General features: G+C 37.5%; 1 protein-coding gene across 21 annotated transcripts in view; it reads right to left on the bottom strand.

Annotated features, from left to right (window-relative positions):
- LOC102098626 (poly(rC)-binding protein 3) overlaps nucleotides 1-16,441 on the bottom strand; it is a 524,682-nt gene that overhangs the window by 445,763 nt on the left and 62,478 nt on the right. The window lies entirely within an intron of this gene.

Below are 16,441 nucleotides of genomic sequence, written 5' to 3'. Positions count from 1 at the left end.
TGAGCATTTGATATGGCCAGACTCAAGGAGAAATGGCTTCTGCTGCTGTCCATAAAGGTTTTGGGGGTTACTTGTTATTCTGCGTAGGAACTTCCTTCCAGCAGAAAGTGCTTCATAATTTTTACTGATTTGGGATTGCCAAAACCATAGGAATTATGGGACCTAGTCACTGGCTTTACTTATCCTGAAGGAGTAGAATGGCAATTGGGTTAATTGCATGTGAGTCTGAGTGCTTTGATTTGCAAAGATAAAGCTTAGGTACTTTGTTCACTGATTTCTGGTAAAAATTACATCAAGGTTTTAATGGTCAGAACCACTATAAAATGCAGCTATTTGTTTCACAAAATAGTGAGATAGTACATGTCAGGTGCTTTGATCTGTGGCTCACTGAGGTCACCTACTCAATCATTAAAACCTTTTTTTAGATATCTTCGTTTCCCCTTAAAGATCTCTTGTGAAAGCTGTAGCAAAATCTGATCTTGTACAGTCAGTAGCAGGTTCACAGCCCAAGGTCACATTTTATGTTTGAAAGCTAAGATATAGATGGATAATAAGACATTACATTTAATAAGATGGTCCCAGCAGGGCAATTAGGAGTTGACTATAGAGCACATATTTCCTCCAGGTTCACATGAGTATTTCTATAGAGGTTTGAAAAGAAGAAGTGCCAGGGAAATGGATGCACAAAGAATGAAAAGAGTCATGTGGAAGATTTTCAAAGACCTAGAGGACACTCAGGAGCCTATTCACTGGAAACATCAGCTCACTGAAAATCAGAGAGATGTAGAAGCCTATTTCATCTTTCTGTCTTTGAAAACTTCCTATGATTATGCAAAACGTAACTGAAAGTCCAAAAGACCCACTACTTACTTGAATGAAAAAATACTACTTGGGAAAAAGAAAATCATTCTCTGGATTTTGTCAGTAAATAATTTTATGTGGGAAATATTTTAGATTCACAACAATAAGAACAATGTCTGGCCTTATAATCTTGTAGAAAATAAAATTGCCTATAACAACACCTGAAACCTGTAAGTTCAAATGCCTGCAGTCACACTAGCTAGAGAACAGACTGCAGCTGGGCTACTTCAAAAGGCAGGTTTTAAGTGGCACACGAAGAGTTGTGGAAGAGCACTGCATTATTCCGTTTTAGTACAGAACCTGCCTTTCGAAGATTTTTCAGTGTTTGTCTTCTGGTGCATAATTAAACTGATCCCTTCAAGACGCTCTACTGACTTTAGATAGAAATACAATCTTAGAAAATAACAATTTATAAGAAATGCCATGTATCAAGCTATCATATTGAGAGCATCAATAGCCAAGCCACATAAGTAGTCTGCTGTAAAGGATTTCAAAACAGAATTGCTCCCACCACAAGAATTTCGTAGTCTGATGCAGTAGCTAAAACAGAGAAGACTTTGGTTCGAAAGACACTGTGAAGAGCAATGCCCATTGTTGAGTGTGGCTTCTATGTTTCAGATTGAGCTATATCCTTGCCACTGACTTTTAGAGAGATTATTTCACATCCCTAAATTAGCAGTGAAGTGTACAGATAGACTGTTCTGCATGGTCTACCTCTCAAAATCTTTAGAATTGTGAAATTTCAAAGGTGATTTTTACGGTATGATCCCCTCTACCCCAAAAGAGTAATTTATTTGAGAAGCACAAGTAGTATAAAAGTCAGAAAGTCAGATTCTCTCAACTAAAGCATCCCAGTGCAGCAAAGTTTACTTAGAAAGAAGATGCATTGGATCTAGATATCTGCTTAGGCTTAACTGTTCGGAATTGCCAGCATGGGATCTTAGCTATTTTGAGAAAACAGCCTCATGAATGAATTTCAAAGAAGCTAAAGCCAAAAAAAAAAAAAAAAAAAAAAGGATGATGGGAAAATTATGTCTAGAAGGTACTCCTCTGCTCTCCGGAGTTAGTCTTAAAATACATATGATGCATTCTGTGTTGGAAGAATGCATAATAAGTGGAAGAAATTTTGCAGATATATTTATCTGCAGTATCCTTTCAGTCAAGTGCAAATACAAACACCATAAACCATATATATTCCAGATAAAAAAACACAGAGAAGCCTTTTACCTTTTAAGAGTTTGGGATTTTTTTGTTTTGGTGTTTTGTTTTGTTTGTTTGTTTGTTTGTTTTTGTTTCAGGAAGATCCAACAAGTTGCAGGAGCTCAAGATTACCTTTTCTTAGACATGTGGTGGAAAAAATAATGGCAGTTACTAAAAGGAACTGAGTATTTTCACTGAATTCACTCGTTGAACAAGAACATGATTGAATTACTGGCTGTTGCCTAACCGAGAAATCTCGGAGGGAGAAAACACTGGTCACCCTTTCACTAAGCATGAGAGGCAAGGTATATTCAGGCAATAAATGTAGCCCCATGACATGCTTTGCTGTACTTGTAGCCACCTCAAGAATATTATTATCTTTTTACAAGGCTAAAGTCTCAGTAAATATCAGATACTTTCAGAAGAAAGGGAGAGCGTGTAAAGCATGAAATCCAAGACAATAGGAGAAATTCTTGTCTCTTTGTCAATTGTGCAGGAATTTGTTAGCTGACACACACTTGACTCAAGACCTTGTCCTCCATAAACCCTGGGGGCTTTGGAAAGCTTAAATTGCTCCATACTTGTGAATGGAGCAAGTTGGAGCAAATTCTCTTTGTTCTGTTCCATTCAGCACTTGGGTAGCTACAGAGCATCTTTCACAAGTCCCTGTGATTTTGAACAATTATTTAGATGTTCTTATTGCTTTCCACCAAAAGTGGCTACAGACAGTGACATATCATTGTTGAGGGCTGAAGGCTAGCTAAAAGATCTGAGAACGGACAAGAATACAAGTGACAGGTTTGCTGTAGTCACTCATAAGAGAGGGAATGGTCCTTTCCACCTGGTTTACATTCCATGAAGAAAACAAACAAACAAACAAACAAGCCACATCTGTGATTAACTTGTTAATGGTAAAGTTGCTGTCTCTTCCCTGTGTAATTCAACATGGTTGTTTTATAAAATGAGACTTTAGATCTCACTCTGAAGAAAAATACATCCTTTGGTTGATAATCCCATGTGGTGAATATTGATCAAGCATTCCCAGAACTGTTCTTAGACAGAGAGGAATTGATTTGGCTCCAAGTTACCAGGGTCTGACAGGAACAAAACTAGTGGATTTGACTCCTCAGCTACCCCAGAGGAACATGACAAAAGTCCTCCTGGCTTACAGGCACTGTTCTGCAACTATTAATTTTCTGTATGTGCCTTTCTACTCTACACAAATGCATGCTGTATTTTCAGACTGCCCTCAGCCCAACCCCATTGGATCAGCACAACTATTGGTTGGCATTTTTCTGTTTTGGCTCCTGTTTCTGAACAAAATACCTGCTCACATTTTCCCGAGCGGTCACAAGGCCCAATAAGCCAGTTGCCAATGGTTACCCTGGAGGATTTAAGAGTGGTCTCTTGCCATCTTACATTATTACATCATTTTATGTCAAGGTCCACAGGGTGGAAAAAGCATACCTTCCTGAGCAAGACCAAACTGCAGGGCTATGAGTTGCTATTTAACAGCCACAGAGCTCCAGATATTTTCTTCTGATGCACTCTGTTATTATCTGTGTATTGCTTTCAAAGTGGAGCACAATGCACAGCACAGATCTCTAGCCTAATTATTCAGCAAGATTAAAGAATATCCTTAAGGCACTTACTTAGAGTTATAAACAAATAAATATTGGCTCCTCAAAGTTTTCTACTTTGGACCAGAGGCTAGCTGATTTACACCTATGAGCAGCATGCTTCTCATATACATTCAGTGAGACTATTTATAAAAGAACATTTTTCAGCCAGAGTAAAGTTTTCCAAATGTAACCCCTGGGTTCTAACTGTTGTATAGACTTTTCTATTCTTCCTTTCAGAGACTTAGTCTCAGAAGAAAGGACAGGTTTAGTTTTTCTTGATAAAAATCTAATGTCATTCAGTGTAGACTATTCAGATTTAACCATAGAAGAGATATTACAGATATGCAGTGGCAACGATTATTGTTATTACCATTTGTTTCCTGGCCTGAACATTACCCAAAACTGAGGCCTTTATAACATTGTTTCTATTAAAGTAAGAAACAGATTATAAGCATTTTGGTTTAGTATAATGCTGCTTACACACAAATACACACAAAGGAAAAAAAAATAGAAAGGCAATAAGTTTTTTTTCCTTGAATGTTCCAGAAAGAAAACAAGAAAAACAAGCAGGGTTTTCTTTTGATCAGCTTTTCTATTCCAGCAAGGCCTGCCTGTGCCAAAGAAGCCCTCCTTCTTCCTTCTTTTTAGGGTCACACTCAAAAACTCCCAGACCAACTTCTTCTACAGCCTGCAGGTGGCATTTCTATTACCAAGCACAAGCCAGAACCTGGGTAGTTTGTCTGTAACATTTCATTCTGCCCAAAGCCTCAGATTAAGCCTTCAACTAGTACCATTTAGCTGCATACCAGGGCTGCTTATTCCTGTTTCCACTGAAAAGCCATCAATTTGTATACCCACAGACTAGTGTACAGATACACCAGTGCCCTTGGGTCTGAGATTGCCTGACTAATGGCTGGCGCATGGCCATGAATTACCCAAGGTTATCCTATAGCTATCCACATCTTCTTGAATCACCTGTGTAATCCTGAAAGAACTAGTCTGAGCAAAATAAAATGCCTGCTTTTCAAAAACATGCTTGTTCTCCTTTGTCCTCTCTAAAGAGAAAGAACTTTCCCTGGTTTCTAAGACACTTCTGGTTTTGTTTATCTTAACAACTCTTCACACTTTCTGTTGATTCTTTCTTCTTGTTGCGTAACATAGTTGACTGTTGGACTTCAGTTTTATAGACATAGTGCCATGATTAAATATTTTATTTTTAGCAAAGATTTGACCATCTGTACTTATATTTATCCTTTCTTTTTAATGACATAAGCAAAACACAATACTGCTTTTGCACTTAAAATTAGACAAGCAATTAAACAAGTTGGTATATCCTCAGATCTCATTTCAGTGGAGAGATTTAACCTTTTTCACTTTGCTGATGCATGGCAAAATCACAAGCTATGATAGTCCCTTCAAAAATAGATCTTGTTAGCTGTACATTAAACATTATCAATATTTAAATATGGAAAATTTTATTCTTATATTTACCAATAATCTATGTATACCTGTATATAGATATATACACGCTGACATAACAACCTAATTGTAAAAATATACATATTGTGTGCTACTGCACTGTGTGGCTCTAATCAACAGAAAGCAAAAAATATTCATTTAGAGAGAACTTTAGCAGCTTAGATGAGACACTGAAAGGTGGGTGAGATACACCCAAAATTAACATACTATGGTCAGGTAGTCCTTCTAAGTATTTACAGAATGGGTTGTATCCTGTAACTCAAATATTGAGCTGTGGTTGTGCAACAAGATCCCTTTCACTCAAGCAGCTGCCTGTGTAAAAAAAGGTAGTTTGGCTGCTTCATAGGAGCCCCAGCATCCTGCCTCCTTCCTGGAGCTGTCCAGAAGTGAAAAAATAAGCTGTAGAGCCTAGCAGAAAACGCCCTGTGGTTCTGTATGGATTACCATTGGAGTCAGATAATTTGCCCATGTAGCAGCACAAAAGTGGGAGGACAGTAATACAAATTATCTTTGGCTTACGGTTTGTACTGTAATTGCTTAGGCTCTTGTTTTCTTCTTAGTTTATTAGTAGAAACCAGCATTGTTGTTACAGTTAGCGGAAAGAAAAAAAAAAAAAAAAATAAAGTCTTCCCAAAATGGAAAGGCTTTCAAGCAGTAAGCTTAGTATCTTCATCAGTGCCAGCAGTATAAATACCAGAAAGAGTGACAGCTAATCCACATGCACTCAGTAGCAAAAATGAAAAGGCCAGTTATACATGCTTGTCAGTGCTAGTCTCATCCACACTTACTAGCTTGCAAGACCTTGAGACAATCAGTCACTAATGAAATTAATAGGGGGAGGAGAAGAACAGAGGAACAGGACAGCAAAGAGATGGAACACCAGCAAAACATCATTCCTTATTCATGTAAATGGGAACAGAACATTTTAAATGGAAATTTACAAGGTTGCTTAAATGTTTTCAAGACTAAATACCTCTCTGTACTACCTCAGCTTCACAGTATCACTCTGTGTTTTTTTTGTAGTACCCTATTTCCTTTTCCATCTCCCCTTTCCTACTCCCCATCATTGTCAGCATTTCTGTCTTGGCATTAATGGAGCAAACGGAGAAGGGATTGAAACATGAGAATAGCATAGAAGAGATTGCTTTGGCAGGGCTATGCAGGGCTGCCTTACTCATCCACCACACGCAAGGTATTACTGACTTGTATTCTATTAAAAAATATTAACAGAGTGAAAAAGCATCCCATGCCAAATCCAAGGGCTGCTGAGCTACAAGTGAAGTTATCTCTTACAGCCTTTCACTCTCATTCTCCAAAATGAGAGAAAAAAAGGAGAGGCTGTAGTTTTTGTTTCCCTAATAACAACTTTAAAAAAGGTGATATGTGTATGAAGCCAGTGTACTCAGTAATTTGATCAGCCAAGCTCAACTGACATATGTGTTCTCCCAAACTGTGATTTAAGTTAGAGAGCATCTATGCATCAAAGGGGAACTCGGATATCTTCTCTGACAGCTGGGGGATGAAAGTACCAGTTGACAATGCAATTTTATACAGATACATAAACAAAGCATTTAATTCCTTTAGGCTCCTTGAAAAATCCCATCTGAACATATTCCTATGGAGGAATCTTTCCATGATTACATGTGAGGGATCCACTGATTTTTCTGTAGAGGTTTCTGTGTTCACTCAAGGCAGAAAATACGTCCCAGTTTTGCTGTGACAAGATTTGTCAGTGTTTCTGAAGTACCATTTTCACAGACTTTCTCATGATGTCAATATCCATGAACAAAGATCATCATATTGGTGTTCGCAAATGAAAAAAAAACAAACAAGTTTTGGTGAATTGTCAGTGAAAATACCATTGCATTAGCATTTTGCTGAAGCAGGCTATTATTTGGTGAATCTGAAGGCTAATGTAAGACTTCCAGAACTGATCTTCAAATCCTCTTACATTTTTTGAGGAATATCATGCAGATAAGATGGAAATTAAAGGAAATATTTAAATAAAGCCATATTATATCATTAACATCTGAAGTTTTGTAAAAAATATAAGCTGCTCAGTAGTACATATATGCTGGATATAATGCTTGACTGGCAGATAGTAGAAAAGAAATGTCAATTGTCACCTATACAGCTTTATCCATTAAATTCACCTGTCTTAAAGCATGACAGACACACAAATTTTCTATTGTAAAAGGTCTGTTAAGGTTGCTTTATTAAGCACTTTTCAAACTTCTGGGAATTATTGTTCTGGATAGATATTAAAATCTTTCCAGTTATTCATGGTAAGTGTATTCTTCATCCTCAATGAAGACAATACTCCTCTAGCTATTTATGTAGAATATATGAAAGTTTCTTGTGGTCACTAAACAAGCAGAAGTCACATAGTCTAAAATTTGTTAGGTGGCCTTTCCTGTCCAGAAACAACAAAAAGCTACAAATGGGAAAAGAAAAAAACAAACAAACAAACAAAACCCTAAAAAATTGCAAACAAACAAAAACCAAACCAAATCAAACAAACAAAAACACACACACACAAAAAGACATCAATTGTGCAACTAAATTTCAGCACCATGCTTATTCCAGTCTTGGCCAATGTCTCAGGAAGAGATGAACAACAGAAATTTAAGATGCAACTGTCAACCGGTTGAACCTTCTCTTCTCCCACTTGTCCTGGACATCAATCTTCCTGTAGCAAAGCTGCCTGTTCTTCAGAGGCCCCAGCTGAACCCCTGGTATATTAATGCAACAGTAGCTGAAGCAGATACGTAGGACTGTGATTTGCAGTGGCTGAGAAGATGACAAATGCTCCCTTCTGTTATTTCTGCTCCAGCACCAGTGTCCACTGTAGGATGGATGGCACAGACCACAGGACGCTATAACCTTGTACAACAACAGAGCAAGATTCAGCAGAGCTCGATCCACTTGTGACCTTATTAGTTTTGTCATTTTTAGCATTAAAACTTACAGCTGGACCAATCATGTCTAGCAGTTTGTGATGGTACCCTCCAAAAAGAGGAAAAGCCCCCCCACCTTGAGGAAGCCACGATCTGTTGGCAAAGGCTTGAGCAAGTACTAACAAATAGGTTGTGCTTTGCTCTCTACCAGGTGCTCAAGGAGCTGTGTTTGCTTCAAGATGTTATGGTTTGCTGCTGGCACAAATTAATATGAAATAATGACTCCTCAAAAGGCAAAAAAAAAGAGGTACAAGATGAACTAAGCTCACAGGACAAATCAAATTCACACTGACTGAAATGTCTCAATCTCTGACAAAAACACTGACCGACTGACAACACCAACACCAACTATTCTTAAGCTCTTACCATCTTCTTTTCTTCAGTCACCAAACCTTGTATTTTTAAAGGGGTATTTGGACCTGATTTTTTTCTTATCTATATGACATTAAAGACTATTCACATTCAGTGAAAAAAAGAAAAAGGCCAGGACAAAATACTACAAATACAAGTCAGGCTTTGTGGGTAGAAATGTGTTATTTTATTGTCAGATAGAATGAAAGACCAGCCCACTGAGGAAAACAAAGCTATTCCTCCAAACATCACTGTGATTTTTCCAAGATAAAATTTTCAATGCAATGTATAGGCATCATGATATACCTAACTGCTGTACAGAGTAAGGCAAAGATTTTTTTTTTAACGTGATTTGACTAGTTTCAATGGCTCATGTGAGGACATGACATTAGAAAGACACTTGTTTATTTTTGCAACATAAAACAAATGCTGTATTGCAAAAATAGTCAGCATATTTAAGCTATGCTGCAGAGAAACCTAGAGTAGTATGGTCATCTATTTTAATTGAAAGATACTGTTGAGTATTGCACTGTTGAGAACTCATGAAACTACTGAGTATATTGAAAAGAAAAAGGTGAGTCAAAGGATGATAACAAAAAGCTGACATGTTTTGTCAAAATGTTTACCCTGTTTGGGATACCACATCCTACTGGTTAAATAGCACTGCAACTTTTTTTCATTATGTTCTAAGACTTATTTTATTTTTGGTTGATTTTTCTGCAAGTCAGCAGGAATAAAGGCATTTGTCATTCAGTATGCTTTCTTCTGTCTGTCTCCAAAGTCATTCAATGCCCATGTAGCTGTGTCAGTCATAAAAGCTCAAGAAACAAAACATAAAACTGCTTGTCTAATTTAGTAGCTCAGAGAATATTTTGAAGTTTGATTCAAAAAGGAAAATAAAACCTTCATAGTTCATCTTCTACTTTCTTTTAAATAATTCAGTCTTTCAAGCATTATATTTCACTCACTTGCTTTAATCTATTAATTTACTTTTCTTACATTTATTGCTTGTGAACGTAATGATCATGAACTAAGCCGGTACAGAAGTCCAAGTGAATAAAACATGCTCTTAGGGTTTTGTATCAGTTTGGTGCAATATACTCTTTTTTATCCATGCTGTACACATCAACGGCAATGGCAACATCAAATTGCTCTATCCCTGTGACCTGTTCAAATTCAACAAGAAATGGATCTGTTTCAATCATGCCTTTTGCCTTTCAGCATTATTTACCAAGCAATGTACCATTTATCTATGCAAAATAATAAATTATTTATAATTATAGTTCATAATTATAGCCATTTGTTAGCACAGATGTAAACACATGGGCCAGATACCAGAGAATCAGGTAACATCAAGGCAAAGGGGAATCTGGCTCCCATCTCTGAGACAAATGAGTAGTTTAGGCCATGTAGCACACAGCATGCTCAGTAAGGTCTCAGTAAGAAGGCTGGCAAAGGAACTAGTTAGTGCTAGGTGCAATCACCTTTCTGTGGACTGGATATCTGTGTGCTAGGAACTGAAAGAACTGCATTAGACCACGCAGGCACACTTTGCAGAAGAGCTCAGCACCTGGAATTTCATGCTTTTGGAGTCTAAAGCAGGTTCATCCTTGTGATGACCCTTTCATTTAAACAGTCAAAGGCCCTCACTCTGCTTCCATTGCAGTCACAGTACACCCACCGAAACCTAATCCTCCGGTCTGAGGAGTGAAAAAAATTTTCTTGTTCCTGTTTCAGCTCAAAAGTAGGTTTTTTCCTTAGTTATGGAATACATTTTCAAGGTCTGATGGCAGCCATGGTGTTGACCAAAGGCTATACTGAAAACCTAATCCTCATCTAGTGATAAGGAGGGGTAAGCCAGAGCAGGCAATGCTAATAGGAAGTATGGATGGCATATGTCCAGCCTAGAAACAGCAGTGAAAAGGTTAACATTTTCAGCTCTCAGATCATTCTCCATCACTACAACATTTTTATAAGCCTACGATCTATGTTCAATTAGAAAGGCATGCTCTTCTCTGCATTTTGCCAACATGACCAGCCATTAGCTATCTGCGAGGCTGTCTACAAATTGCTACCTTTCACTTTTATTTAGAGAAAAAATATGGCTTTCTTATCTAATTTAATTTAAAATCAAAAGAGTTTGTGCAGCATTGCCTTACTCAAATGATGTCTTAATTGCATGTCTTTTGATGTAGTATAATCTCTCTGAGAGAGTACTTTAAAATGTAAATGATGAAAAATCTCTATCAGTTTCTAGGAATTAGAGGCCCACAGTGCCTAGCTGGTGTAAGGTTTCCATTAAGACTTTATAGATAAATGAAGTTTCAAAGTCTTCATTATTCTGATTAGAGGACATATCATATTTACATTCAGATAATTCTGAATGGGAAGCTTACTTGCACAGAAAAACAATCTAGGTCATCAGAGTTAGCTATACACTTGCAATTTATATCCCGCAGTGAGCACAAATAATGCTCACAATATATTCAGGAGACATACCCTAGAACGCAACACAGTGGAGTGCCAAAAAAAAGCAGTGCAATTGTTAAAGATGCATGGTGGTTGTATCCTCATCTGGGTGACAACACTTACTCTCTTTCCCTCATTTAAGTCTGAGAATGAAAAAGGATATGGCTTCCAAATAGAGGTCTGAGAGTCCTCTTACCACTATTATGGATCTCACCTTATCCTCTGATAACATAAGAGGTAACCTCATCTTGGTAAATGGCTTGAGATATCTTGTAAAATGAACCCCTGACTAACTGAAGACACTAGATATTTGGTAAGGTCACCACACAGTTACTCTTGAAGCTGGAGTGAATCAATATCCTTATAGGAACACACACCGTGAGGCAGCAGGAAGATTCTGTCGTGGTGGTCTAATACAGAGTATGAAAGGATTAAATTAGGAGTGAAAAATGGCTGGCAGGAAAACCACCCATACAGTCTTACAGACTACCAAGGTGGTTTTGGAAGTTCTTGCACAAGGGACAAATTAAACTATTAGCAAACTGATGCAAATTGTTACATTTCCTGAAGCTGGCATTAATTGTCATGTCTGAAAGAAGCAGCTTTTGCAGATAGACGTACAGTCCAGGACCTCGCCATAATGAGCACTCCACAAGAGACTTGTATCTCAGTGAAGATGATTTTCATGTGTACATCAGAGCTGGACTCTGAAGGTGATTTAGGACCCTAAAGATGCACATAAATATATGCACACTTTTCTGCCACAGAAATCTGCCAAGTTTTTCTTCCCTGCACATGTAGCACGTAAGCTTAATTTCAAATAAATTTGCATTAATGGAAGTTCTTTAATTAGCTCAAGTTGGGGAAGCTTTCACATCTCAGCTGAGCAAGATGTGAGAAAGAAGTGAAAATCAAGGGATCTCATTTCAAGCCCAGAGACCCAGTGAGCTGCAACACAATGAGAATAAAGATTTACTTTCTCTTGCATGTTTTTACCTTCATTTTTTTGTTTCTTTGTTTGTTTTTGTTCTCATCCTTATCTTCAAGGTACATTTTTACTAGAACTGGCATTAACAGCACATCGAAAATTCTGGCAAATTAAATGATAGACAGAGAGATACTTAGTGTACCCAAAGGAAATAGAAGACTGCCATTATCCAGGTATGAATAGCTTTTCTTTCCAAGGTGTACTTGAACCCTTAAGTCCCTCTGTGCTGCCTAACAAATAAATGGCACCCTAAAAGCAAGTGCCTGGTAGGAATATGGAAACCAAACCATATCCCGTACAAGGTCTATTGTCTCTCTAGAATTTCAAGATGATGTGTGCTCAAGTGTCTTGAAAAGCCTTTTAAAACAAGCTCCCACACTTTCTATAAATCAGGCAATACAGCAGGTCCCAAGTATTTAAGTCTTTTTTGTTTATTCATGATGAAGCCATGGACTAAATTATCAGTCTTACACTTCTTTTTGACCCTGTCTTATTCCCAAGAATTCGTTGACAAAGAAGATATCTTTTACAAATGGATATTTACAAATAGGGGAGAGCTCAAACTGTTAGAAATCTGTTGTATTAAGCATATAAAATTATCAGTAGTACATAAGTAAATAACATGCATTGCTCTTTGTATTGGGCAACCTCCTGGTATGAGAGGACTTCCTTGTCAGTATCTGTCCCTAGTCACCAGAAGTCACCATATTCCATGTCAGTGGAATCACAGTCTCAGCAGTTACAATCTGCAATTATGTCTCAGAAGTAGTAAGGGAGTAGTTGTTCTCCAAAATCCACCTACAGGCAGACTGCAGCATACCTAAGGAAAAGCTATAGGCATTGTAGTGCCCAAGCCAGTCCTTATTCTGGGTCTTGCACACTCTGGATGGAATACTCCTCAGGACATATCTGGGACCTTGTCTAAAAGATTAACATTTATCTGGATCAACAAATAATTTGGCAATGCTGTGTGCTGACTCGGCAACTTTCAAAAGGCAGCATGGGCGTACATATACTTTGTTACAAGTCATGAGGAACACACAGAGTAATTTAGTGGCAAGGGGAGTTCCAACACTTCTCATACAAAAGCAATTTTAGCTGTAGGCTAAGGTCTAAATATAAACTGTCTGCTAACAGTTGAATGCAATTTTAGACCCTGGTTTGTCTCCTTCTGGGCTACCTGCTGCAAGGTAAGACAAATGTGTAAGGAGATTCATGCAAAAAAGTAACCACGTTTAGCAAAGAACTGGACATCAAATAGGTCTTTTCATTTGTGCTCTTGGTTTTATGTAGGCTAAGGTTGCCAATGCAAGCGAGGAATAATGAAATACAAGATTAAATGTTTAATTAATCAGAGCCGTGTGGTACTTCTGTTAATGAAATGGTAAGCTCAAGCTTAGTGGAAAAGAAAATCAAAACAATCTATCTACTCATCCACCTATAGAGACTGAATGCTAATTCTCTGGGTACAATGCCCTGATTTCAACAACATCATGATACTCTTGTGCATTTGCCTCCACAAAGGAGTCACACACATCTCTACGGAGCAGCCCCAGACTCCAGCTCTGTCTTGACAATACATTTGGTGAAATACCACAAGAGAGTTGTCCCCACAGCTCAGGTTGGTGGCAGAGAAGAAGCTTAAAGAAGCTACACAGAGATACTGTGCAAAGCAGTGTATTCTAGAAGGAATACATAAAGAACAATCTTCAGATTTTTATTGTTGAAGAAGAAGTTCAATATATATTAACAACATATGCGGAAAATAAGAAACAAGAAAATTCTTGGCCTGAAGATAAAACTGAAGAAAAAGTAGCCCATGGCTGAAGCCCAGGGACTATTTTGAAGCCTGATGTAAAATATATAATTTTCCAACTAACCAGAATTAATCAGAATCTTCTCCTGTAGATATTGTGCTAATAAATATTCTGATTGATCTTTTTAATGCAAACATTGTGCTAATAGAGAAAGAACAAGTTGTTACTTCAAGTCTGGAGCACTTTCCATTAGCTGTCTGATCATGGGTGGAGGGTTTATTGAATAATAAATTGCCTACTGGCAATACGTTTGCGAAAGCTCAATACGTCCTTATTAGTGTCTCAAAATTTTGCAATACAGTAATTAGGCTTTGAGTGGAACACAGACATTCTGCATGCTGCAAGATATTGACTAATGATTTTGTGAAGTTCTGACTGCTCTCAGTTGTGGTACATTCTTATTTGTTAAGATCCATGGGACTTACACTTGCAAGTCTTAATGAGTCAAAAATCTCCTCTATAGGAAACTTTGACTGAGTAGAAGATGCAGAATTAAGATATAGCAAAAATTATTAATTTCATACATAATCTAAACAAGCAAAACCTTCTTATAAAAATGTAGGATAACTCAGTCTCTTAAAAATATACTATTTCTTGATGTCTGTCTGCCAGAGAACAGAATGGCACATTAGATGGAGTTTGCACAAGCTAAATATGTCTCAAAAAATGTCTCAGCTAACAGAGTAGACATGCACCATAAGTTCAATTTCTATCTCCCTCATAATTTTTAGTGAGTGGTCATCTCAAAAGACCCAAAATAGCAAAACTGTACTTTAGACTGGAGGTGTAAACAAACTGAGCAAACAAATCATTCCAGTAACACAAGCAGGAAAACATAAAACCCAACTTGTAGTTCCAAAGTTCTTTTGCACAGTCCAGCTATAGATTGCTTCAGCTTCTACAAGGATTTATTTTGAGGAAGCTGGTAGATTCTGAAGTGATGTATAAGGACAAGACATAACTGATTTAAGCAAGTAGATTACCTCTCTTCTAAAGACACAGAGAGCACCCATAAGCATATTCTGACTCAGATAGTCTTTCCTCCGACATAAGAGAAGCCTAAATAAAAATATTCAGACTCAGACACTAACTAATTGTTTAGGGGGTAGAAAAACACCTCCAGTTCTAATAACAGCCAGAATAGCAACTGGTGATCTGAAGACAATTCCTGCAGGCCTCTGGCTCGTACCTTAAATCACCATGCAATGTGATACCATAAAGGCTGTGGTCACTTCTATCTGAGGTGCACTACCACTCTGTTGTGAGAAAAAAACACTTGGTTCCTGGCTATGTTACCTGTAGCCACAATTAGTGTCATCAGTTTGCAATTTTAATAAAAGCGTCGATGTACGCTGACACTACATCTATCCCAAATTAATCTAATGCCACCCTTCCACCCTGATTCTGTATCTCCATCAAATAATTTTCAAACTGTTCAGGTTAAGGTTAAGGCAGAGTGCATTTCTTTTCTGAATTCTTGAACCCTATAGCATACCACAACCACATACATACAGAGGCATGTGATTCTGGGTTAGATGATTTTCTTTCCTGAACTTTCCTCGCTCCCCTAGATTTTCACTTTTATTGTAAGGATACCAGATAATACCTAAATAACATGACTGGGTAGGTACTGTATGCAAATTAAAATACTTGAAATATCTTGCTTCCTTTGACCTACACATCAAACAACTTCTCTAAGCCTTATTTTCTCTAAAGATAAAATGTCTTTCTTAGTAACGTTCTTAGTAAGCTGGCATGACAGCTACAGATGAATCACGCTATTTAAACAGCAAAACACAAGGAATGAGCTGAAGAAACATGAACAATACAAGAAAATGATGAGCGTGACACACACGATCTGAATAAACTACTGCAATAACAGAGTAAGTGGGCAAAATGGTTGGTATCCAATATAACTGGGGTTGCAGGATAATCATGGAAAGGACAGAAGAACATGCTGTTACAGTTGGGTATATCTACAGAGATGAAATTGTAATTGTGACTAGGTAAAAAGTCAATTATGTTACTAAGAAAAATAAGCTAATCTTATAATATACATGACATTCTGCATAAATCTAAATCAATTCTGAGGCATGAAACTCTTCTTTCCAGCTCTATTATTTCCCGATTTTATCAAAACCAGGTCAAACAGATTATCCAATACAGGACTCATATTTGTAAGTAAAAGATTCGTATTACCACTTATAGCAAACGCTTGGGTTTGCTTTTAACACAAAATTGTTTTCCAGCTGCCCTCCTAACTTCAAAGCCTTTAAATAAGTGGGGTAATAGTAGTATGTATAACATCTAACAGCAGTGACTTTGACTTATCCATTAAACAGCATGTTTATATAGAGTTGTTCTAAATTGTAGTTTCTGGGACAGTACATGAATAACCAGCAGAAAAGGTCCAGTCCGGTAGATATTCTACACAAAAATAAAAGCTCTGGTTTGTTCACTTCACCAGCAGAAAATAAAAACACAGAAAAGTATAGATGTCATCCCACATGAGTTATTAGCAGTGGCAATTTATTTTGAATGAATCATGATTTTTTCCTGTGTTGCAACTAAGATCAGAGTAGTATCGTACATTATTAACATGCATTGCACACTACCTGTAGGCAAAAAGGAAATGACAAATCCTAATCCATCACATTTTAAGGAACCTAACAACGACCAGCGCTGGATGTGCAAGTG

This window comes from Columba livia, chromosome 2 (genome assembly GCF_036013475.1).
Source record: "Columba livia isolate bColLiv1 breed racing homer chromosome 2, bColLiv1.pat.W.v2, whole genome shotgun sequence".
Taxonomy (NCBI): Eukaryota; Metazoa; Chordata; class Aves; order Columbiformes; family Columbidae; genus Columba; species Columba livia.
The sequence above is the reverse complement of the archived record's forward strand: the minus strand, read 5'-3'. Positions and strand labels throughout refer to the sequence as shown.